Here is a 24,717-nt window from a genome sequence, read left to right on the forward strand (position 1 = left end):
GGGGATTGAACCATTGCCATCTTAGGGACAAAGGGGATCATTAATCCACTGTGCCACAGCAGGGATAACCTGAAAGTAGCACTTACAACTGCCTCATTTATGGTGCCAGGTGGTTTCCTGGATATAATACCTTGGAATAGAATCCAGGGGCAAAGATTCCAGGAAATTTCTTAGTAGCTTATTTACAAATGCATTATCTCATTTCTTTCAACAAATCATTTATCTACCAACAAATATTATCATACTTAATCAATTCCATGATTTCCTTCTACTGATAGTTTCTCCCATTTCTATTTCCTCTCCTCTCAGGAGTATTTTGCTTCATAATTATAGGTTTATTCACAGAGTGTCCTACTTTTGGGATCATGTGATATTAGTGCCTCCCTTTACTGATCCTTTACTGATCCTTTTTGTTACTCTTCAATGAGTTTTTCAGGTCTTTTCTATTTGACTCCAAAGTTCTCATTTCAACAGGAATTGTGGTGGCCATTGTTCAGTAAGCTAAATCAACATTAATAACAATAACAATGACTTAGTGGACATATAATGAACTGCCAGTTATGCACATTAAAATACACAATTTTTACCACAATTCTATGTAAAAGCTATGTTTATTATTTCTATTCTACAAAGGTGAGTTAAAAGAGGAATGGTGAAGCAGGTGGTCTGACTCCTGAATCTGAGTATAACAAATCTGCCAGTAGAGAAGATTACTCTGGGCTGGGATAGGGAAGGGCAATCTTCCAATGTGAACTTATAGGCATATGATGTGAATTCACAGGATAGGCTATGCTTCAGGCCTCTGTACTATCAGTGCAGCTGTGGCTCTGGAGATGGGCTTTCAGTTGGGGATCCATATCATATATTTCCAGTCCTATATACTGTGGTCATTGGTAAGTGACAGATGTGTGTGCTGATATACCAAATTCTACTTTAGATTTATTCATGATAGTCATTAATATAGTATACATAAAAGAAAAACTTTCAGGGCACCCACTTCAAAAATTTCTATGAATCCATTAATTGATATTTCATTGATGAGTCTATTCACTGATTCATCCATTGAGATTAACATATTTTAGATTGTGATTACCATTTTAAAAATCATATTTGTGTATTGAATTTTTAGGTGAATAACGATTTGGACTAGTTTGTTCCTTATATTAACTTTAACATGTTTTTCACTTTCATGGTTCTCTCTTAAATGTTATAGAATAAAAATCTCGTAAAAGCCCTACTCTTCTGAATAATACTGTGGTAACATCAATGCCTTTAGCTAACATGGGTGTTGGTACTGAGTAACTCTAGCTTACTAATGGACGTCCTCATCCTGAGATTTCTCTAACTTTACACAGACTAGTTGGGAAACTAACAGCCTACTTTATTTATTTATTTATTTATTTATGTCTGTCTTTTTAGGGCTGCACTGCGGCATATGGAGGTTCTCAGGCTAAGGATCCAATCGGAGCTACAGCTGCTGGTCTATACCACAGCCGCACCAGATCCAAGCTACATCTGTGACCTACACCATAGCTCACAGCAACAATGGATCCTTAACCTGCTGAGCGAGGCCAGGGATTGAACCCACATCCACATGGATACTAGTTGCGTTCCTAACCTGCTGAGCCACAACAGGAACTCCAGGACAGCCTAATTCAAAGAGACCTGCCCAGGCTGGCCCCATGAAATGTAAATAAGTAATTGCCTGCTTTTGTCTTCTACCTCTTTTGCATCTGGACACTTACACACTATTAGGAGACTTGTTAGGTATATCTTTTCACACATTGTCAGGAAGGATTATGGCAATCGACATACAAATATTCAATGAAGCCATTTTACAAACTGTTTTGTGACAACTGGGATTCACAGTGTTAGATTATGCATTCACACATAAACTGCTAGGAATAAATACAGGATAAATAAGTGGATCTGGATCTTTCTGCTTTCAAACTGGACAGTGAAGCTAAAATCATTAGCAACTTAGAAGACTTACAGTAAATATTTATCCATCAATTTTATACAAGTCTTTCCATTACACAGTGAGGATTTTTTAAAAATTATTATAGTCCCCTGTCTTTTCTCTCCTTCAGGAAAATCTTTAGCTATCCCCTGGTTTGGAGAGAAAGAGGTATAAACACAACCTTATCATCTGTGCACCAGAGGGCATCTAAATAGAGCATTTCTTTGCCATTTATAGTTGTCTCTATATGGATGATTCTCTATTAGCTACCGTAAAGTATTTTCTCACTTAGTCTTGGAGAAGTTGGATAAAATTTCTGGGAGATTGTTATTTTCCTTAGTTTCTGGTGTTGATGTAAGTCTCTTCCTCCCATCCTCTCCTTACTTGAATTTCTATATTAGTCTTGTCGTCTCAAAAGGACAATAAAATGTATGAGAAGGTTTTTGTTTGTTTCTCTTTTTTCAGTGACACCTGTGGCATACGGAAGTTCCTGGGCTAGGGTTCGAATGGGAGCTGTAGCTGCCAGCCTGCACCACAACCACAGCAATGCAGGATCCAAGCCATATCTGTAAGCTACACCACAGTTCATGGCGATACCATATCCTTAACCCACTGAGTGGGGCCAGAGATTGAACCAGCATCCTCACAAAGACAGCAACAGGTCCTTAACCCTCTGAGCAACAACAGAAGCTCTGTATAGGAGGTTTGATGAGTGTGCGTGCTTGCTTACATTTCTACTGTATAGGAAAATTGTCCTTTTTACCTACCTCCTACTGGTTCTTCAAAGCATCACATCTACTGGAAAGATTTCTCTAACTCAGAAGCAAAGAATTGTACTCCTTTAAGAGTCTTTCAGACTACATATCATCTTATTTTATAATTATTCATTTATGTATTGTTTTCTGCTACCAGACTGAGAGCTCTGTCAGAGGATGAATTATGTCACATTCACCTTGCCTATACAGTGGGATCTGAAATTATTTTGTTGAATGAGTGACTAAACTAATAAATTCACTGAAAAGTTTAGGAAAGTATTTTGACAGGAACTTTTACATTCTTCATATGATATTTTCAGTCACTTGAGTTCAGTTTTATAATTTTGCAGGTGAAATAAAATAGTTTAAAATAATTATTTCAAGATGTGATTTAATGGTTAATTATTATTCCATCTATTTATTTTAAAATATATTTCCTCTTATAATACATTTTTATAAAACCTCTGGAGAAGAAACCCAGCACACTAATACATGTTTTCATTTTTAATGAAAACCTCTCTGTAAGTAGAGTTGTTAAATGTAGAAGTTAAAGTCTGCCCTTCAGTATTAAGTGTCACTTAAATGTCACAAGTACTGAACATACAGTAAATACCTAAAGCTAAGAAATGAAACCTACCTTCTTCTGTATGCTTTCCTTGTGGCCTGCTTCTTCAATTATTCATGTTTCTTCCCATAATCCATCTAGAAGGGTTGGAGAAAGTTCAGCATAGGAAGAGGACCCAGAGGCTCTTTCAGAAAAATAGAATGAGGTACAGCTAGCCTTACATTTAGTCAAGATTAAACCAATTTAAAGGATCTCCTTATATTTTTCAAAATATTTTCTATGACTGAAGGTTTTCTCATCTATGGCATATAATTCCAAATCCCATTTGGATTATCTGTTATTCATGTTAGAGTCTCATATTGATAGATTAAGGTAGAGCTTTCAGTAATTAGTACTCTTGTTTTTTTTGGCTGTGCCCTAAGCATGCAGAAATCCTAGGCCAGGGATTGAATCTGTACACAGCAGTGACAACGCTGGACCCTTAACCACTAGGCCACCAGGGACCTCTATTACTCATTTTTAAATCAAATTGATTTCCTTCTAATGCCCAATAATATGGTAGGCATTTGGATAAGGGTAATAGAACATGTGGCATAGGTCACAGAAGCGGCTGGCTCAGATCTGGCATTGATGTGGCTGTGGCATAGGCCTGCAGCTGTAGCTCTGATCTGACCCCCAGACAGGGAACTTCCATATGACACAGGTTTAGCTGTAAAAAGAAAAAAATATTACCTTTAGAAAGATACCCAATAAGGGGAGTGGAGCAAGATGGCGGAGGAGTAAGAGATCACACTCACCTTTTCCCACAAACACATCAAAAACACACATGTACATGTAAAACGGCTGGCACAGAACAACTGAACGCTGGCAAAAGAACTTAAACCTCCAAAAAGGGCAAGAAACCCTTGACATACCTGGGTAGAACAAAAGAAAAAAAGAGAGAGAAAAGGAATCCAGACAGGACTAGCATTCCCAAAAGGGAGCTGTGAAGGAGAAAAGGAACCCACCTCCTGGGAAGCCACCTGACTGATGGAAAGATCAGCTGAGTAGGCGAGACCTCAAAGTGGCCGAGAAAAGCGCAGCAGCTGGACTGAGAACAGCAAAGCAGAGTGAGAGCTGCACAGCTCATCAGAACCACTGGCCTGGACGCCACAGCCCGAGACGCTCAGAGGGGGCTGGGCACTGAGAAGTAGGCTCTGGAGGTCAGTCCTGGGAAGAAGACTGGGGCTGGCTGTGTGGGAACAGCCTGAGGGGCTAAGGAAGAGTGTACCATGGGCAGGGGAGTGGTATGCCAAAGGCTGAGGAGGGGGACGCCATGGCAGAGGGAACCGGGAGAAGGTCCGGACTGCAGGAGAGGTAAGGCGCCATGTTGGGAAAGGCGAGAGGAGGAGGGGCGGACTGCCTTAGGAAGCTCCCCGCGCCTAGCGTGCGCATGCCCACAGGTTCTCAGAGGATGGGGGGGAGGCTCTGGCGCAGGCTACAGGCACGGAGAAGCCTCTTGCTCATTTAGGGGAAACTGGGCACTTCTTGTGCAGGCTGCCGGTGGCCAGGCACCTCTTGTGTGGGCTAAGGGCATCAGGGGGCTAAGTGTGATGTGATGCCTCTTGCATGATCTACAGGTGGTAGGGACAGACCACAGTGGTCATCTCAGAGGCCAGGAGGAGTGGCTTGTTAGGGTTAGGTGCCTATGAGTGGGCTCCACCTGCGACCCCAGTCACTTCAGAGGTTGGCAAAAAAGGAAAAAAGAGGGTACTGCAACCAAACACCATACGCTGTTGCTCTCATTCCCCTGGGAACACACCCTCACTGCAGGTGCCACTGCCAAATGCTCTGCTGCTCTTCCCAAAACCCTACAACTAGGAGCAGCTGGTACAGCACCTCCTGCGTGGGCTAAGTGGGACAGGGAGCTTCTTGCTGGTCTGCAGGTGGCGGGATTCCAGAGGTGGGCATGGCCCACTGCCACCAGGGAAACCTGAACAGAATTCACTTGCAGCCCCACCTCAGAGGGCACCACAGAGAAGGACATTGCAACGGAACACCACTTGTTGTTGTCCTCGCTCCCCTGGGAACACATCCACCATGCTGCTGCCACTGCCAAACACTCTGGGCAGTGCCCAAATGCTGGATCACCGTCCCTTCCTAGGAACCTGCAACTAGAAGCAGCTTGTGCAGCACCTCCTGTGGAGGCTAAGCAGGACAAGGTGCTTCTGGCATGGTCTACAGGAGGAGCGGGCAAAGCACTGCAGTTATTTCCGGTTCCAGAGGTGGGAGTGGCTTGCTACCATTAGGGGTCCATGAACAGATACCACTTGCAGCCCCATTCACCTCAAAGGCATCACGGAGGAGGTCACTGTGACTGAACACCACCTGTCAGTGCTCTCGCACCCTGGGAACATACCCGTCCTGCTGCTGCCAATGCCAAATGCTCCAGGCAGCACCCACATGCCTGATCTCTGTCACTTCCCAGGATCTGCAGCTAGGAGCAGCCTGTACATCACCTCCTATGTGGGCTAAGTGAGATGGGTTGCTTCATGCATGGTCTACAGTTGGCAGAGGCAAAGCACCACAGTTATCATTGACTAGAGATGGTCATGGCCTGCTTCCAATAGGGGTCCCTGAACAGGCACCACCTGTGGTTCCAATCACCTCAGAGGAGGGCATTGCAATCAAACACAAGCTGTTGCTGCTCTTACTCCCCTGGGAACTCACACACCCTGCTGCTGCTTCTGCCAAATGCTCTGGTCACCTTGTAGATCTTCCTAGAGCTTATTACCACTTCCCAGGGCCCTGCAACCAGGAGTAGTCTGTGCCACCTTCCTGCAGGTCCTTGCTGCTGTTGAGAGCCCAACCACCAGGCATTGACTGCTGACCCTACCCATTGCCTCCTTCTCCCTGAAAACACACTGAGCAGCCTGGGGATAACAACCTGCTCACACCGAAGAAAGAGACACCAAATATTCAAACTCCCACACCTAAAATAAATAGTAACCTCCCAAAAAATACAAAGGGGAAATCTTGCATAGAAGTAGCCTTACAAGACCACAGTTTGGCTTCCCCAAACTCACAGAAAAAGAAAAACACAAGCAAGATTAGGAAGCTCAGAAGCCACTCCCAGTTAAAGGAACAATTTTAGGAGAATCCACCTAAAGCAGTCAACAATGAAACAGACCTCTGCAGTCTGACAGACTTTGAGTTCAAAAGGGAGGTAGTGAAAACACTGAAGGAATTAAGAAAGGATATGAACAGTAATGCAGATTCCTTTAGAAAGTAACTAGAAAATATAAGGAAGAGCCAAGAAAAACTATAAAATTCATTTGCAGAGATACAAACTGAGCTAAAGGCAATAAACACCAGAATGAATAATGCAGAGGGACGAATTAGTGACATGGAAGATACAATAATGGAAATCACCCAATCAGGACAGCAGACAGAAAACCAAATGAAAAAACATGAAAACTATATAAGAGACCTGTGGGATAATACAAAGTGGGCCAATCTACGCACAATAGGAATTCCAGAAGGAGAATAAAAAGAAAAGGGGATTGAAAATATATTTGAAGAAATGATGGCTGAAAACTTTCCAAGTCCAAAGGAAACTGATATCAAGATACAGGAAGCACAGAGGGCCCCAAACAAGTTCAACCCAAACAGGTACACACCAAGACACATTATAACGAAAATGGCAAAAGTTAAAGAGAGGATTCTAAAGGCAGCAAGAGAAAAGCAAAGCGTTAATTATAAGGGAACCCCAATAAGGCTATCAGCTGATTTCTCTACAGAAACACTACAGGCCAGAAGGGAGTGGCAACATATATTCAAAGTGCTGAAAGGAAAAAATTTGCAACCTAGAATGCTCAATCCAGCAAGAATACCATTTAAAATAGAAGGGGAAATAAAGAATTTCTCCAACAAACAAAAGCTAAAAGAGTACAGCAATACAAAACCCATTCTAAAAGAAATACTGAAAGGGCTTCTCTAAATTGAAAAAAAAAAAAAAAAGAATTAGGATGGAGGAGACCACAATTGGAAAGCAATCACTTAAATAAGTCAGCATACAGATCTCAACATGAAAATGGTTAAAAAAAAAAGACATCAAAATCATACAATGTGGGGAAGGAAAGTAAGAAAATAAGAAAATATAGATTCTTTTTTTATTTTAATGATGTTTGTGAGCCTATATGACTATCAGGCTAAAGCAAGCAAATATAGGAAGGGGTTAGCATACTTAAAAAACAGGGCAACCACAAATCAAAACTGAACATTACATTCACAAAAACTGAAAGGAAAAGTACTCAAGCATAAAATAAATGGAAACCATCCAACCAAAAAAAGAAAAGAAGAAAAGAGAAACATAGAATCAACTAGAAAAACACCCAATAAAATGAGTCCACCAGCTACCTCCAGGACGAATAGTTGGAAGCAGGTGTGGAGATTTTTACCATATGTCTGTTTATACATCCTGAATTTTGTACCAATGTGCAACTAGTACCAATTCAAAACTATTTATTTATTTTTTTAATGATTTCAGGAATAATAATACACTAGTCATTCAATGTGATACTTGGCTTGGAAGAGCAGGGGTTGGGCTGGAAAAACCATAGCACCATCTCAGGTGCATGCTTTCCTGCCAGAATTCCCTGAACTTAAGGGCAGTCAGGGATCTGGGTCCCTGGTCCAACCCTGAGTAAGTCACTCACCCCTATGGCCTCAGGGTCTTCAGTGGTGACCATCCTGCTGGGGAGACAGACATAACCTATGTTTGCACAAACCCAGATGTGAAGTAAGCTCTCTTTCTAGGCAAGATAAGAACAAGAATTCTTCCAGGAACTCACTGCTTAATAGTCCAAACTGGATTCCAAACCAGAATATTCATCAAACCCGGAACCCCAGGGAATCCACAAGAAGGCTGTTCCCATGCTCCAGCAGAGCAGGACAGTCAGGCCAGTGGTACCAGTAGTCAGTAAGAGTAATGGCAAATGTAGGCGCTAGAGTCCCTGCCCAGCCAGCATCCTGGCCCATCCCTCAGTACCCTTGTCCAAGGCCTGAGGGACAAGTCTGATCCACTCTGAGTGGTCCTGTGGGGTATGAATGGGGCACAGCCCTTGAGTGGATGGCATGGGCTATGCAGAGAGGCTCATAAGTTCTGACCAGCACTATTTGCTCAGGTCCAGCTCTGGCTGGGAGAGGCAATCACAGCTGCTTCTCAGCATCCCTCTGACTATAACATACAGACCTAAAGGCTTGTTCAAAGGAGCAGATGGCAACTAGGGGCAGGCAGCATCCCTTTGAAGCATATATGTAGATGCCCTTGGCTGGCTCTGCTGGCCCCAGTTAGGGAGGTGAACCAGGACAGCTCTGGGGTGCTGCATGAGAAAGTGGCCAGGCCAGCCTCTGTCCACCCCTCCGCAGCACCAGGGAAGCCCTAGTTGACTAGCAGCAATTCTATATTTATTCATGAAATGGTCTCCATCTGCTCTTGAAACACTTTCTCCTCTGACTTGTGAGCCTCTTCCTCCCCAGCTCCTTGCTCCTGCACTAGGTTTCAGAGTTTGGCAGGACCCTAGCATCCTAGAGCCTGGGGCCTGGGTCTAGCCAGACCACAGCTGCTGGGCACCTCCAACACCAACTTCATCTATCAGGGCCCCTGGGCCCTGTGTTTCTACTTCCCTGACACTCAGATCTTGATGCAGGAGAAGGCAGTTTGACAGGGTGCCCAGAGCTGCCCAGAGCAGAGAGTGAGCAGCAGGGCTGGGCTGAGGGGGGCCTCTCTAGACTGGATGTTTCTGAAATCTAGCCTTTGAAGGGTCTTAACAGAAACCCTCCTCAGAGACGGACTTGCTCAGGGTTCCTTTAAGGGAATCAAGGTGACAAGGTCATTTCCCAGGAGTATAACTTACATCCAATAAAATTCATCGATTTTAGTTATATAACAATGAGTTTTGACAAATGTATGGTCATGTAACCACCACCTCAATCTAGATAAAGAACATTTCCGTCACCTCTAAAGAGTGTCCTTTGTGGTTAATAGCCTTCCCCAAGCACTAAACCTGGCAACCACAGATGTCTTTTCCATACCTGTAGTTTTAACATTTTCCAGACTGTCATAAAATTAAAATCATAAAATACGTAGCCTTTTGAGTATAGCTTCTTTCATTTAATAATTTTGAGCTTCATCCTTATCATTGCATCCTCAGAACTTGCTTCACTCACTGCCAAGTAGTGCCCTACTCCATGGAGGTATCCTACTTTGTTTATTTACTCACTAAGTGACTAGGACATTTGAGTTGTTTCCATTTTTCAGTTATGAATCATGCTACTATGAACATTCATGTACAGGTTCTTATGTGGACATACATTTTCATCTCTCTTGGGTGAATGCCTAGGGATTACTTGTCATATGGTAGGTATATGTTTACCTTTATAAGGATCAGCCAAACTTTTCTAAAATGGTTTATCATTTTACATTTTCACCAACATCTGAGAGTTCCAGTTCCTCCACATCCAGTTCCTCCACTTAGTATTGTCAGTCTTTTTCATTTTGGTCCTTCTAAGAGGTGTATGGTGGCATTTTACCATGAATTAATTTGCATTTCCCTAATGATCAACGATACTAGAGTATTTTTATGTGCTTATTGGTAATCTTCAAAACTTCTTTGATGAAATGTCCATTAAAATCTTTTGCCACCCCCCCCCATCCTGTGTTTAGTAGTCTGGTAAGGTTGTCAAGAGGGGTCACTAGCATGAAGGGAAGTCAGCAAACTCATGTCCTGAACACTGCTCTGAACACTGGCCAAGGATAAGCCCATTTATTAAGTAGTGGACTCTCAGCCAGGGACTGTGAGGGTCTGAAAGTCATGCTCTTCTATAACCCCAGACTCACTTCACAAGCTGCACTAAAATGAGAGCTGGCCACAGGGCAGCCAAGGAGAGGCACCACCTAGGACTCTATCCTTCTGGTGAGCAAGCCCCATGGGGGCCTAGAGGGAAAAGAATACAAAATTGTCTCAATGGGCAGAATAATAGTGTCTGTAAAGATGAATTGGGAAATATACGTAAAGCTTTCAGTCATTGCCAAGAAAACAGCAATTGCTCTTTAAATGTCAACTATTAATCTTTATTCATTCGGAATTTGATAAAAAAGTTTTTCAGTATGGAACCTGAGGTGCAGACCCCCAAGTTAGAAAACAACACAAGGCTTGGGAGGTCTTCTGGGTGTCACAACCGGCACCCTCCTCCAACCCCAGACTGGTCCATCCCTGTAAAGCAAGTCTCAGCTCATAACTGCTGCTTACCAGACACTATCCCCACTGCCCTGGCAGGACTCTGAGGGTTTCTATTGGTGTCACCTGCCCTTTTGCTTCCAGTGGCCCAAACAGCCTTGCATTTCACATGCAAACAGCACACACGGACTTGGCCTTGTGCTTTAGTCCCTTCGCCAAAAACACTTCATCCCAATCAAATACGTTTTCCAAAAAGAGGTCACTGTCATTTCCATTCCTCTGAATTACTAGGGCCAAGACCTCCTGAACAGTCACTGTAGGCAATGATTGTGGGGACAGAGACGAAAGCCTGGGGGCATTTGGGGTGTAGGAGCAGCTGTCTTGGTTGGCACCAGACAGTGTGGATGGGAATGCACTCGGGACAGAGGAGATGGAGAATGGGAAGGCTGCACTGCTATGCAGAGCCCCTGAGTTCATTCTGGGAAAGTGAAAAAGCACTGCAGGTTGAGAGCAAGAGGTAACGTGACCAGGAAACTGGAAAGCAGTGTACAGCTGGGCAAGGCGGTCAGGGTGTGGAAAGAATGTGGGTTCAGGAGAAGCCACTCCCAGCTGTGGTACCTTAGACAAGTCCCTAGAGCTCTCTGAGCCTTGTTTTCCTTCTCTATGAAATGGGCTAATTAGAAGAAGCCTGCCTGCCATAAAGGAGAGCTGAGGGTCAAGTAGCCCAGGAGTATCACATGCTATGTAAACAAGGTCATCACAGTTTCACTAGTGGGTGTGGAAGGGGACATAGTGGCACCATGCTTCCTGCCCTGGGAACATCCCGATCCCCACAAATCTCTCACTAAATGGTTTTAGCCTCCACCAATGGTCTTGGCCTGAATGAATCACTCCCTGATGGCTACAGATCATCAATTTTCTGATTCTCTCTTTCTTTTGACACTGACATTCTTCTCTGAAGAAGAGCTTCCTTTACTCCCTGGGATGAACAAGTACTTCTCAAAAGGTGTCATGCTTGCCTCCAGTGGTGAGAAGTTGGCCACTCTCTCCCCTTCCTCCCTCCCTTCTTTCCTTCCTTATTCTTTCTTTCCTTCTTTCTTTTCTTCCAGTTATTTCTTTCCTTCGCTTTTTATTTTTTTTTATTATGCTGAAGGGCCCATGATTTTATATGTATTGCCTGTTGTGTTCAAATCTTTGAGCACTTCCTTCTTTCTCACACAAGACGTCCCAGGCTCACTCCAGGCTGCCCCTGCTCCAGATCTACCACAGCCAACCTCTCAAAGAGCCCTGGGTATTCGGTGTGGATATAGGATTTAGAGCCTAGAATCTGGCTCTGGGTGTGCTCCCTGCCAGGAAGGTGACATACATCAATGTGCAGAAGAAAGATTTGCAACCAGAGAGTCACTGGGGATTGGCCAGTTCCCACAGACAGCTGTGGCAGAGTAGGGGCTGAACTCTCAGACTCCCAGCTCTCTTCTCAGGCCCTTTGGAGCGAGGAGTGATTTCCAGCTAAGTCAGTTCTAGGTCTACGTCCCACAGCCTGTGGTTCTCCCAAGGGAGCCCTCGTCAGGCATCCTTTTCATATTGGCTTCACCCTGTGGTCATGTAAACCCTGCTGGGGTTTGCTCAGAAAATGAATAATTTCAAGAGCACTGGAAAAGCCCAGGCCCAGAAATAACGCTGCTCACCCACTAGTGATGTTGCAAATTCCACCATTCACTCCTAAATATCAAGATTTAGATCTCTATTGGAGTTCCCGTCGTGGTACAGCAGAAATGAATCAGACTAGGAACCATGAGGTTGCAAGTTCAATCCCTGGCCTCACTCAGTGGGTTAAGGATCCGGCGTTGCCATGAGCTGTGGTGTAAGTCACAGATGTGGCTCAGATCTGGCGTTGCTGTGACTGTGGTATAGGTCGGCCCCTGTAGCTCCAATTAGACCCCTAGCCTGGGAACCTCCATATGCCAAGGGTGTGGCCCTGAAAAAGACAAAAAAAAAAAAGCCAATAAATGAATAAATAAATAAATAGATAAATAAATAAAAATAGGAGTTCCCTTCCTGGCTCAGTGATTAACGAACTCCACTAGGATCCCTGAGGATGTAGGTTCAATCCCTGGCCTTGCTCAGTGGGTTAAGGATCTGGCGTTGCCGTGACCTGTGGTGTAGGTCACAGAAGTGGCTGGGATCCTGTGTTGCTGTGGCTATGGTGTGGGCCAGTGGCTACAGCTCTGATTCAACCCCTAGCCTGGGAAGCTCCATATGCCATGGGTGTGGCCCTAAAGTAGCAAAAATAAATAAATAAAAATAGGACTTCCTGTCATGGCTCAGTGGTTAATGAATCTGACTAGTATCCATGAGGATGCCGGTTCAATCCCTGGCCCCACTCAGAGATTAAGGATCTGGTGCTGCCATGAACTGTGCTGTTAGGTGGCTGACTCGGCTCAAATCTGACATTGCTGTGGCTGTGGTGTAGGCTGGTAGCTGCATCTCTGATTTGACTCCTAGCCTGTGAACCTCCATATCCCACAGGTGCGGCCCTAAAAAGACAAAAGACAAAACTAATTAATTAATTAATTAAAATATAAAATATATAAATAAATAAAAATAATGGCTGGCCCAGCCCACCAGAGCTGTGCTGCCTCAACCAGTTAGCCATTACTCATCCATGGCTGTTGAAATATAAATCTAAATTAACTGAAATTCAATAAATTTGGGTTCTCAATATCACTAATCATTAGAGAAATGCAAATCAAAGCCACAATGAGATATCACCTCACATCTATTAGAATGGCTAACATCAAAAAAGCAAGAGATATCAAGTGATGGTGAGGATGTGGAAAAAAGGAAACCTTGTGCACTGCTGGGAAGGTAAACTGTTGCAGCCACTGTGGGACACAGTATGGAAGTTCCTCAAAAAATTAAAAATAGAATTACCATATGATCCAGCAATTCCATTTCTGAGCATTTATTTGAAGGAAATTAAAATACTAACTTGAAAAGACAGCGGCACCCCCACTTTCACTGCAGCATTACTTACAATGGCCAAGACATGAAAACAATCTAAGTGTCCATCGATGGATGAATGGATAAAAATATATGGTGTATACATGCAATGGAATATTATTCATCCATAAAAAAGAAGGAACTCTAACCACCTGCAACAACATGGATGCAACTTGAGGGTATTATGCTAAGGGAAATAAGTCAGAAAGACAAATACTCCATAGTCTCACTTATACATGAAGTCTAAAAAACGAAACAAAACAGACAAAATACTGAACTCTTAGATACAGACTGGTGCTTGCCAGAGGGGAGGGATGGGGATATGGGTCTCACCTTGAGAATCCTGTGACCCTGCGTAGAATGGAGAAAACTCGGCCTGGTCTCCTTTGCACTTAGAGTTCAGGCATGTGACCTGACCCCACTAATCAGATTCAATTCAGATGCCTTCATAAGGCATCAATCCAAAAAGAGGCTCCAGAGGGCAGCAGTGGTTAAGCTCCAAGAAACAAAGAGACATTGGTAGTGCAGCAGTGAGATTTTAGGAAGATTAAGCTCTGGGAAACAGGCCCACTGTAGCATGTGGTGCTCTGTAGGGCAATGGCAGCAATTTCCTCCCTAGCTAGTCCTGTGGTGTTTTACATATAGTGTGGGGAGTTGATCTTTGAGGCTTAGTTTCCAGCCTGCTACTCCAGTCTTCCCCAAAATTTCTTTCAAGAAACTCCTCTTTTGTTTAATCATCTTGACTCAGCTTCAGTTACGCAAACTAAGAAACATGCCTAATTTGGAAGGAAAGAAAAAACATAAAGAGTGGAACAGAAAGCTAGGAAGAGACTGAGAGCCATAACACTCCTTCATGCTGGGCCAGCAGTGGACTGCCCCAAAATTCCAGTCATATGAGACCTATAAATCTCTCCTTGTTATTCAAGTTTTCTTGAGATCAAGTGCCCTCCTAACTGAACCAAAATCTGGAGCTGGCAGTGGAGTGCTGTGGGGAAGGGCTGAGGGAGGAGGAAGGGGTACTGAGAACCCCAACTTTGATGGATGGAATGTCTGCAACCTCTGCTATGCAGTAGAAGAACATTTGGCTAAATAGTCACCTGCTGCACTGTGGGACAGAGTCACTTAAGCTTCGTGAACCAGTGACTGCCACATGCTTCCCTGTCAGCTGAGGCTATAGTGTTAGGTAATGTTAGAAAAAATTTCAGAATGGGGCTGTTATTGGCCACTTTGGGCAGTGTTCTACAAGAGAGGAATGGATTGAAACCAATGACAGTCAGATGTCTAGTAGTGATAGGAAAGGAGGTGACAGTGCTGAGAGAAGCACCCTTACTTGGAATCCTGCGGTCTGAATGGATTGAAAGTCCAAGAATTTAGATATTAGGGTTTTGCAGGTATATTTATTATTTTATTGTTTGGCTGCACCCATGGCATGCAGAAATTCCTGGGCCAGGGATCAAACTGGCACCACAGTAGTGATAACACAGAATCCTTAACCTGATGAGCCACCAGGAAACTCTGAGTCTTTAGGTTACATACACACACAGTGTTTCTTTACCTCGGACTGAAATTCTTGCCTGCAAATAACAACTATAGTAGTGGATAAAACTGGAACCCAAGATCTTTCTCCAGAACCTTCTCTTAAGAATTCCATCTAACAGAGGGGACCCAAGAAAAGAGTATGAAGGGGGTATCTCCCAGAAGCCACTAGTTTGGATCACTGCAATGCAGCTAATACAGTTAGAGTAAGGGCAAAACATAGAAGTCATTAGGTAAATGATTGGACATGTCACATGTAAGGCTTAGGCTAGAGGAGATCTTTGGCTATGGTTCCTCTGAAATGGAACTGATCTCCCTGAAAAAAGACCAAAAGCCAACCAAATTTTGAGTAAAATGATTACATGAAATAATCCTAGGCTAGTGGGTAACTACCAATCCCTTACCTCCAGGACCTCAAACCCACACTAACAGTCAGTAAGTTGTATGGTCCCAGGGATGGCCTGCCCACTGAGAACCAACTCATGAATGGCCTTGGAGAGTAAAGGACAGAAAGGACCCCTCTGGAGGGCAGAACTGTGTCCACAGTGGGCAATGGCTATAGAAGATGCCCCCAGAACAGAGCAGGGAGCCAGATGGCACCCAACAAGCAGGGTATCCCCATGGGCAGGACTTAAGTTTCATGCAACAGTGACAGCCACATGCTTCCCATTCTTTTTGCTTTTTTTTTTTTTTTTTTTTTTTAAGGGCCACAGGTGCGGCATATGGAAGTTCCCAGGCCAGAGGTCAAATCAAAGCTGCAGCTGCTGGCCTACACCACAGCCACAGCAGCACGGACTCTAAGCCATATCTGCGAACTACACCAAAGCTCAGAGCAACAATGGAACCTTAACCCACTGAGCAAGGCCACGGATCAAACTGGCATTCTCATGGATACTGGTCGGGTTCATTAACATTGAGCCATAATGGGAATTCCTGTTCTTCCTTTTTTCTGAATGGAAGCTGTTGTTGCACTCTTTCCATTTCTAACAAGTCCCTGATACTGAGCATGTTAGAACAGATAAATTGTCTTTTAATTTAAAGGTCACTCCCTCATGCTGCACCATGAGTCCCAAGAAAGCGTTGCTGGAATTTGTCCGGCTTCTTTTCAATTTCTATAGATTGAAGAGTCCAAAGACCCAAACCAGTAACAAAAAGTTCTGGGGAAAAGAACCTTTCCTACATAAAAAAATCAAAGCTTTGCTGGGAGAAAGACTGCCTTTATTCCTTTGCCTCTCTCTCCTTCCTCCTCTTCCTGCCTGGACAGGTGACATAGCAAACATTTTGTGACTCCATGGTGATGAGATGCCCTCAACTAGTGTGAAGGAGCCAGAGAGATGTAGGAGGTTAGGAGAGAGTGGAGAGAAGTGAAATGCTGGTGGGTGGGAGAGCAAGCTTACCAAGAAAGTCAGCCATGACCCCAAGGAACCAAGGCAGGAAGTGCTAGGAGAGGAGCATGCAGTGCTATGGGAACATAAAAGGAAGGAGGACAAGGAGGGAGGGAGAGGAGGAAGGCAGCCCAGTGAAGTAAATGGCCTTGCCAAGTGTTTTCTAATAGCATCCATTATCTGGAACAGGAACAGTGCCATCAGTGATATTCACAGTGCAATGAGCCATACACCTGCAATTCACCCAATCTATTTAAGTGGAGTCAAAAATAAAGATGAAATCTAAATCAGTATTAAATTTTTATGATATTAATAAATATTTCACTCTTGCTTTGGCCAGTTGGCTGACTTACCTATAGAACAGGGAGGTCAAGAAGATGAATAAGTTCCCAGACAGACCTTTTTTGTATTCAGAGGTGAGTCTTGAAGGAGAATCTGATGATTGAGTGGGGGCATGTGCCCTGGGCTTGCAGACTGGCTAGTCCCCAAGGGCCTTCTGATGGAATGACAGAACTGAGAGCAGGGCATCAGGCCACTAAGTCAAAGATCCTTCCAGTGGGCAAGAATGTGCTGGGAAAACATGTTTTTCCCCCAGAGTCTCACGGCTTCTTAAAGGCCATCCACGGAGCACTGGCCTTTGTGCCGTGGAGTCTTACATTACCTGCGTTTGTCTCTTCCAAGAGCTTTGTGTGGCAGAATGCATAGACTTGTCTCTGTTTTGTAGATGTTGTTCTTTCATCCAGGAGAGTTAAGGGAACTTTGGAGGACATACAAAAAGGGAGAGGACTGAGGCCACATCTTCTAGGTGTCCACCATGGCTGGGGGTCTATGGTGCTGCACACATTCATGCATGTGATCTCATTTAATCCTCACAGGCCCTTACAAATAAGGGATTATACCCCCATTTGGCTGATAATGTAAATAAAGCCAAGAGAAATGGAGTAATTAGCCAAAGTTGCCTGGCTGGAAAGCTGACGTGCTGGGATGCAGCTTTGACCCCAGATCCAGTTGCTCCAGTTGCTGGTACTTGTGAGTTTCTTTAGGAGAGCAGGTGTGTGAGCATTTGTCATCTTACAGTACTGAAGAACTATACACTGCAGCGAGAAAACTCACAGGCTCTGGAGAGAGACAGCCTTAGTTTGATTCCCAGTTTCATTAGTCACCAGCTGTGTAACCTGCGGCAAGTTTCTTAGCCTCTCTGTGCTTCAGTTTCCACATCTGTAAAATGGGGATCATGAAAATAGCATCTACCACCGAGTTAGACCATGTAAAGACTTGGTGGTTGCTGTATGAGACACCCTCAGTATCAGCTGCTGCCGTTGTATTATTTTTATTGTTGTTGTTGATAATGATGATGCCAGAGTGGGTGGAAGAGGCTGTGAAATTGTGGCTGAGGCAGTTAATGAGGAAAAGCATCTTGAACTCTGTCAACCTTGGAAGTTCCAAAAGTCTACCCTAGCAGTGGCAGGTGTGGAGGGTGGCAAGTTGGGCTCCTACTCTCCAGGCATTGTCCCCCCCAGGAAGTGGTTTTAGTTTTGTCTGACATTTGTTCTGAAGTGTTCAGACTCAGGTCTTTTTGGATTCCTGTCCCCACAGAGCCTCCCAACTGTAACCACGTCCTGGACAGAACCATGCTGAGGCGTTGGTCTCCCTCAGGGGTGACTAGACGAGTGGGCCTAGGTTCCTTCCAGGCACCTGTGAAAAGCTCAGCCACCTCTGCTGAAGGACACATATGAGTCTGTGGCCTGGTCAGTGTGGGGATATTTGTCCCTCATCCCTGAACCATGGGTCCCTGTCTCTGGGAAGCCTTAGCCACCAGGGGAAAAGGCTGTGGCTGGGAGGCGGGACACCTCAATATGGCTTATCTGGTCTCTGGGACCCTGATATTGTGTCCTTGGGGGGCTGGCTTTCATGGCCACGCCACCCTAGCACCCTCTCAGGCTCAAGGAAGAACATGATAATGTCCACACTCTCACCCACTGGAAATAACTTTGGGTCCTCCTGATGAGGTGAACACTAAGGGGCAGGGTCCAGCTCAAAGTGTGTGTGTGTGTGTGTGTGTATGTGTTTGAAACTATACATACACAAAATTTATCATCTTAACCAGTTTTAAGTGCATAGTTCAGCGGAATTAAGTATAGTGACACTATTGGCAACTGTCACCACCCTTCATCTCCAGAATTTTTTCATCTTCCCAATCTGAAAATGTATACCTATTAAATAACTCTTGGAGTTCCCATTGTGGTGCAGTGGAAACGAATCTGACTAGTATCCATGAGGATACGGGTTCAGTCTCTGGCCTCGCTCAGTGGGTCAGGGATCTGGTGTTGCTGTGAGCTGTGGTGTAGGTTGCAGACGTAGCTCAGATCCCACATTGCTGTGTTTGTGTTGTAGGCCGGCAGCCATAGCTCTGACTCAATCCTAGCCTTGGATCTTCCAAAGGGCATGGGTGCAGCCCTAAAAAGCAAAATAAATAAGTTAATAATAATAATAATAAAATAACTGTCAATTCTCTCCTCCTCCAGCCCCTGGCAGTTACCATTCTACTTTCTGTCTCTATGAATTTGACTCCTCTAGGGATCTCATATAAGTGGAAGCATACAGGATTTGTCCTTTTTGTGACTAGTTTATTTTATTTAGAATAATGGTCTCAAAGTTCATCCATGTCGTAGCATGTATCAGAATCTCCTTCCCTTTTGGGGCTAGATAATGTTCCATTATACAGACAGAACATATTTGTTCATCCATTAGTCCAAACGCTGAGTTTTAACACTAAGCATTTTCTATGAAATTTCCTTCCCTCTAACATGGAGACCCTGAAAGGCGTTTCCCCTTCTCAGTTCACAAAAGTCTCAAAGAAAGTGCAAGAGCAAGAAACAAAGATTCAGACATGTGCCTGGAGGGTGGGGGCGCGCAGAGGCTCAGAGTGGAGAGAAGAGAATCGTTTCAGGGGGCAGGATGGAGATGGACGAGGAGATTCTCCTCTGATCTGGGCCTGCAGGTGGCCTGCTGACCAACAGTCCTGGACTCCTAGGGTTCTGGGAGTGAAAGAAAACACTGCCTCTGATAAAGGATCCAGCTCCACCCTCTCGGGACTGAAACATAAAGATGAGTGGCTCCCATGCGAATGGCCCACCTCTTTCTAAATCCCACCTGGGGGCAGTTTTCCCTTCGTGGGCTGGGGGTGGGAAACCCTCTATGGAAGGGCATAGCTACCAAAGGGAAAATGCCATATATTCAAAACCCGCAGCAAGGAGATCACCAGGTCCTGTTTTCTGCAATTACCTTTTTCACTCTCCCTCCATATGTCTCTGCAGACCCCGTGCTCCTCCTTCTTCAGACAGGAGCTCAGCCTCTGCCCAGCGCTGCCCTAAGGTGTGAGTAGGGGAGTTGGGGATGCCAAATGTCTCCCTCATAAGCCCACACTAGCCACCACAAGACTATTTTTTCATAAAGATTCACCCTGTTACACAAGGTAGAAACAGAGAGTATGTAACACAGAAAAACTTAAGGGACAGGGAGGACAGGAGGTTGGAAATCAGAACACTTGGAAAGCTGTCTCTCCACTCCTTGATTACTGGAGATCCCTAGTAAGAACATCATTTTGGACCAGATGAAAAGAAAAGACGGCAGATCCAAGTTGGGTGAGTTAAAAGGCTTAAGAGTGGGCGGATGGACGCATGAAGGGACAGATGAGAGAACTAGGAATGGGAGTTTATATTAGTCAGAATTTCCTCTGTTACCAGTGACAAAAACTGAATTCAGGTGAGCTTAGGAAAAAGGGGAATTTATTAGCTTATGTATGGAAAATATCCAGTTTGGGGTATCTAGTTTCAGGTATGGTTGGATCCAGGGATTTAAATAATCATATTCTTACATTTGCCTGGTAACCTTTTCTTTCTCCCTATAGATGGGCTACACTGTCAAGGAAGAAGCAAGTAGTCCAGGCTTATATCATCCTAGCTTGGCAAGCCAAGCAGAAAGAGACATCTCCCTGAAGGTACAGAAATTGAGTCTTGTTTGGCATGTCCATCCTTTGAGCCAATTCTGATATCACAGTGATGGGGGCACTGGGATTGGGCAAGCCTAGGTCATGCACCACCAATGTGGCCAGGAATGGGAGGGACACTGTGATCTATAGTTCCACCAGAACTATTTCTGTAGGAGACAGAGAAGGGTGGTCCTTATGCAGACAAGAACAAGTCTTTCTGCTTCAGCTATCCAAGTTGTTGGAATGGTATAAACAAAGGCTAGAAGATGTAAACATATAGCTAGAGCAAAAGATTCTTGCTGGGAAAAGCAGCAGAGGAGACAAAAGGTGGGTTCAAACCACCCCACAGAGGGCCCTTGACACTTCATGAAGGACTCACCTTCTCAATTCACTTTGCTTCTCTAAGAATCACCTGTGGATAAAAGCCAACAACAAAAAACTGTCCCAATTTAAAAACAAGCAAAAGACTTGAATATTCAAAGAAGGTATACAAGTGGCCAATAAACGCAGGAAGAGATGCTCTATATCACTAAACACATATCAAAACCACAATGAGATGGCATGTGTGATATGATTTTACATTTTAAAAATATTTTTTCCTGAAGGGAATAACAATAATCTTTTCTCCCCCTTGTGGTTCCCAAGTATAGGAAAGAAAGTGCAAAGCAACATTTCCATCATAAGCACTATTTATTGAGCACATATGATTTATCCTTATAGAAACCCTGGGACATAGGCAGTATATATGCCCTCTGAGGATGAAGTATTTAAGCAATTTCCTCCAAGCTTACATGGATGATAAATGGTAAAGGGGGGATTTGGAACTTGGATTCTCTGATTCCAAAACTTGAACTTTGACAACTACACCAAAAATCCTTTTTTTTTTTTTTTACTGATAAATATCACATTTGATCTCACACATATTAATCAACAAAATACTATAATATTGTTAAACATTTATGAGAATCAATAAGATAATTTAGGTATTCAACAAAGTGAAATATTGTTTAAATTATCTCCATTCTTGTCAAACTTCTGCAAAATCTTTATAACTTAATAAAGCACTGAAAAGATGCAGCAGCTTCAAAGTTAAAGATTTGACATTTCTAAGTGCAATTACCCACAGAATTTGTCCCCAGGTTTGTCTATCTTGGTATATAGAAATTGTCTTCTGAGATAGCATCAAGTCACCAACAAGCAAATCAGGTTCTTGTGTGTTTGTTTGTAGATGGAACTAGTGCTGAATGTTTGAGGTGAGGGCGAGGAATCAAGAGGACCAATCCTATCCCGCCCTCACATACTCAGAGCCTAACCAATGGAGCATGTGGCAGGGAGGCTCTGCCTATATTCTCCTTTAGGAAAACAAACCACAGTACAGAATCTCTCTGAATATAATATATCTAAGCACACATACAAACAGCCGAAGATAAGTTCTGCCTGAACTTACTATGAAGTATGGAAGATTATTGCTGATAACCTGAGAACATGGAAATAATTTTTCCAATCTTGAATATTAGTGCTAACTACATAAATCTGTTGTAAGTGGAAAGGTTTTTACTTATTTATTTATTTAGGGCCGCACCTGAGGCATATGGAAGTTTCCAGGCTAGGGGTCTAATCAGAGCTGCTGGCCCATGCCACAGCCACAGCAATGCAGGATCTGAGTTGGGTCTGTGACCTACACCAAAGTTTGTGGCAACACCGGATACTTAACCCACTGAGCAGGAATAGGGATCAAACCCACATCCTCATGGATACTAGTCACCTTCATTACCGCTGAGCCACAACGGGAACTCCAAAAGTGGTAAGTTTTAAATTACATGTTGGCTATCTCTCCTAATGCTAGTGGCAAAAAAAAAAAAAAAAAAAAAAAAAACCTGTAATATATGATTGTCCAAAATACATTGACCATGGGTAATTTCTCGGTATAATGTTCTACCTCATGAATTAAATATAATCTAGGGTAAGAGATTTGTACAACTGTTCAATTGGTTTAATGAACACATGAGGTCTGGGGGCCTTAGATAACAACTAGAAATGCTAATTGGAACTTAAATAAACTGTCTTTTGCCAAGAGCATAGCATCTCTTAAATACTCACATTGGTTGGTTGCCTTTGAAGCAACAAATACCCATCTTTTTTCTTGTTTTTTTTTTCTTGTTTTTTTTTTGCTGCCCCGAGGCATATGAAGTTCCTGGACCAGGGATCAGATCCTAGCCACAGCTGGGACTCAAACTGGAGCTGTGGCAACACCAGATGCTTAACCCACTGTGCCAGGCTGGGGATCGAACATGTGTCCCAGCACTCCAAGATGCTGCCAATTCTGTTGCACCACAGCGGGAACGCCTATCCATCTTTTAGACCAGTAGTACACATAAGTCACCATGTTCTTTATATTACAGCTTCATTTTCTAGAAGAACTTCACAGTGGCAATCATTAAGGAATGTGGATAAAATAATACTGTTATCTCAAAAATGGGTATCATAAATATGAAGACATTCTGTTACTTTTTCAAATCTTGGCAAGACCAAATGCCAGGTAGTGGTTAAAAAAAAAAAAATGGTAATAGAGCAGTTCTGCAAACCAGGTCTCAAGTTCCACTCTCATAAAATCCACACATTCCTGTAAGAACACAGGTGTTCGTTTCTGCCTAGACCAATCAAGTCTATTCATTATATGCTGATAATTGCCTTTCTGAACAATCTAAAATAATTTCGTTCTAAATGAGTATCTCCTTTACCATCTCAGGCATAAATTTTGCCTTTGGCCAAATTGCATTTAAAAATCCGTATAGATTTCTATTCTAGCCCAATCAGATTTTATTTTGAAGAGGTATCTATAGTAGTGCATAATAAAGGGGAAGTTTATTAATGAATTTAATAACAAATTAAAATTATTTTTGGAACACTCATGACCCATTTTTTCACTGTTAGTCTATTGGATTCCTGGAACTACTGTGACAAATTGACATAATCTGAGTGGCTTATAACAATAGAAATTTATTCTCTTACAACTGTGGAGACCAACAGTCTGACATCAATGTGTCAGCAGGTAGTTCCTTCTGGAGGCTCTGAGGAGCATCTGTTTCACACTACTCTCCTAGCTCCTGGTAACTTCCTACAGTCTCTGGTGTCCCGTGACTTGTAGCTGGGCAACTTCAGTCTCTGCCTCCATTTTCAAATAGCTTTCCCTTGGTATTTCTCCTCTCTGTCTGCGTCTTCTCCTTTTCTTATAGGAATACGTGTTGGATTTAGGACTCACCCATCTAATCCATGATGATCTTGTCTTGAGATCCTTAACTTGATTACACCTGCAAAACCCCTCTTTCCAAATAAGGTAACAGTCATAGGTACTGAAGCTAGGACTTGAACATAACTTTTTGAAGGTAACTATTAAATGCACTACAATTTAAGAGGGTAATACCACATTAACTGCTATACCAGCTTTAGGTAATTTCCTTTCACCATTCTGTTAAAAAATGTTAGGGGAAAAAAAACTTCATTGAAGGCTATAGCATAAACAATCATTTTCATCAATGGGTTAGACTTATTTATACATTAGTATAAAAGCATTTTTCAAGTTATATCAAATTTGTTTGGACACATTGTTTAAAAAATAGTTCTGTTATATTCCATTTTGTTGCACTGGTTTGCATGTATGTCTTTATATCTGCCATCACATACATATTTTTTAATCATGCAAAAGCATCTCTCAAGAGGCCTTTAATCAGCAAAAAAAAAAAAAATTTTAAGGAAAGAGGATTGCGAATTGGAAATAACAGTATTGCCATAGCTGTGGCAATAATAAAACAACATAAGACATCACAGAAGAAGATAGGAAAGACAATTTGATATAAGGAGCAAGCAGGAAATATAAAAGGAAATGAAAATAATGAATGGTTTTCAAAATTTGGAAAATTATTGAAGAGAAAGAAAAAACAAACCAACAAAAAACAACCTTGAATTAGAAGATGCTTGCACTGGTTATACTTTTCGTGTAACTTTAAATCCTTGTGGCCTCACCTCTTATTCCACCTGCTACTCTGGCAGCCAGCTCACATAGGCTTGGGCTAGTTTGGGACAAATACAGGTGATTCTAGCCCAGAGACTTCTTTGATGTCCCCGCTGGTCTGTACCCTGGGGATATCCTTAGCAATCACTCATAAACAAGCTGAGATCTTAGATATTTAATGCCCCTGGGACAACACTTGACCTATGAAGCACAGGAATCCTTTGATAAACTTATGTTCATTTCTCCCTTAAACAGCTATTTTGGGAATACATTTTATAAGCCATTTAGGA

At 43.1% G+C, this 24,717-nt stretch overlaps 1 long non-coding RNA gene across 2 annotated transcripts in view; it reads right to left on the reverse strand.

The window, feature by feature from the left end:
- LOC102158750 overlaps positions 1-22,025 on the reverse strand; it is a 102,738-nt gene extending 80,713 nt beyond the window's left edge. The window contains exons 1-3 of one of the 2 annotated variants that reach the window (XR_002338790.1): positions 19,710-22,025; positions 16,778-18,881; positions 3,353-3,417 (exon numbers count right to left, since the gene is read on the reverse strand). This is a non-coding gene — a long non-coding RNA (uncharacterized LOC102158750). Of the gene's footprint in view, positions 1-3,352; positions 3,418-16,777 lie in introns of both variants that reach the window. The other variant, XR_002338789.1, reaches the window with a different exon arrangement.

Source organism: Sus scrofa, chromosome 14 (assembly GCF_000003025.6).
Source record: "Sus scrofa isolate TJ Tabasco breed Duroc chromosome 14, Sscrofa11.1, whole genome shotgun sequence".
NCBI classification, from domain to species: Eukaryota; Metazoa; Chordata; class Mammalia; order Artiodactyla; family Suidae; genus Sus; species Sus scrofa.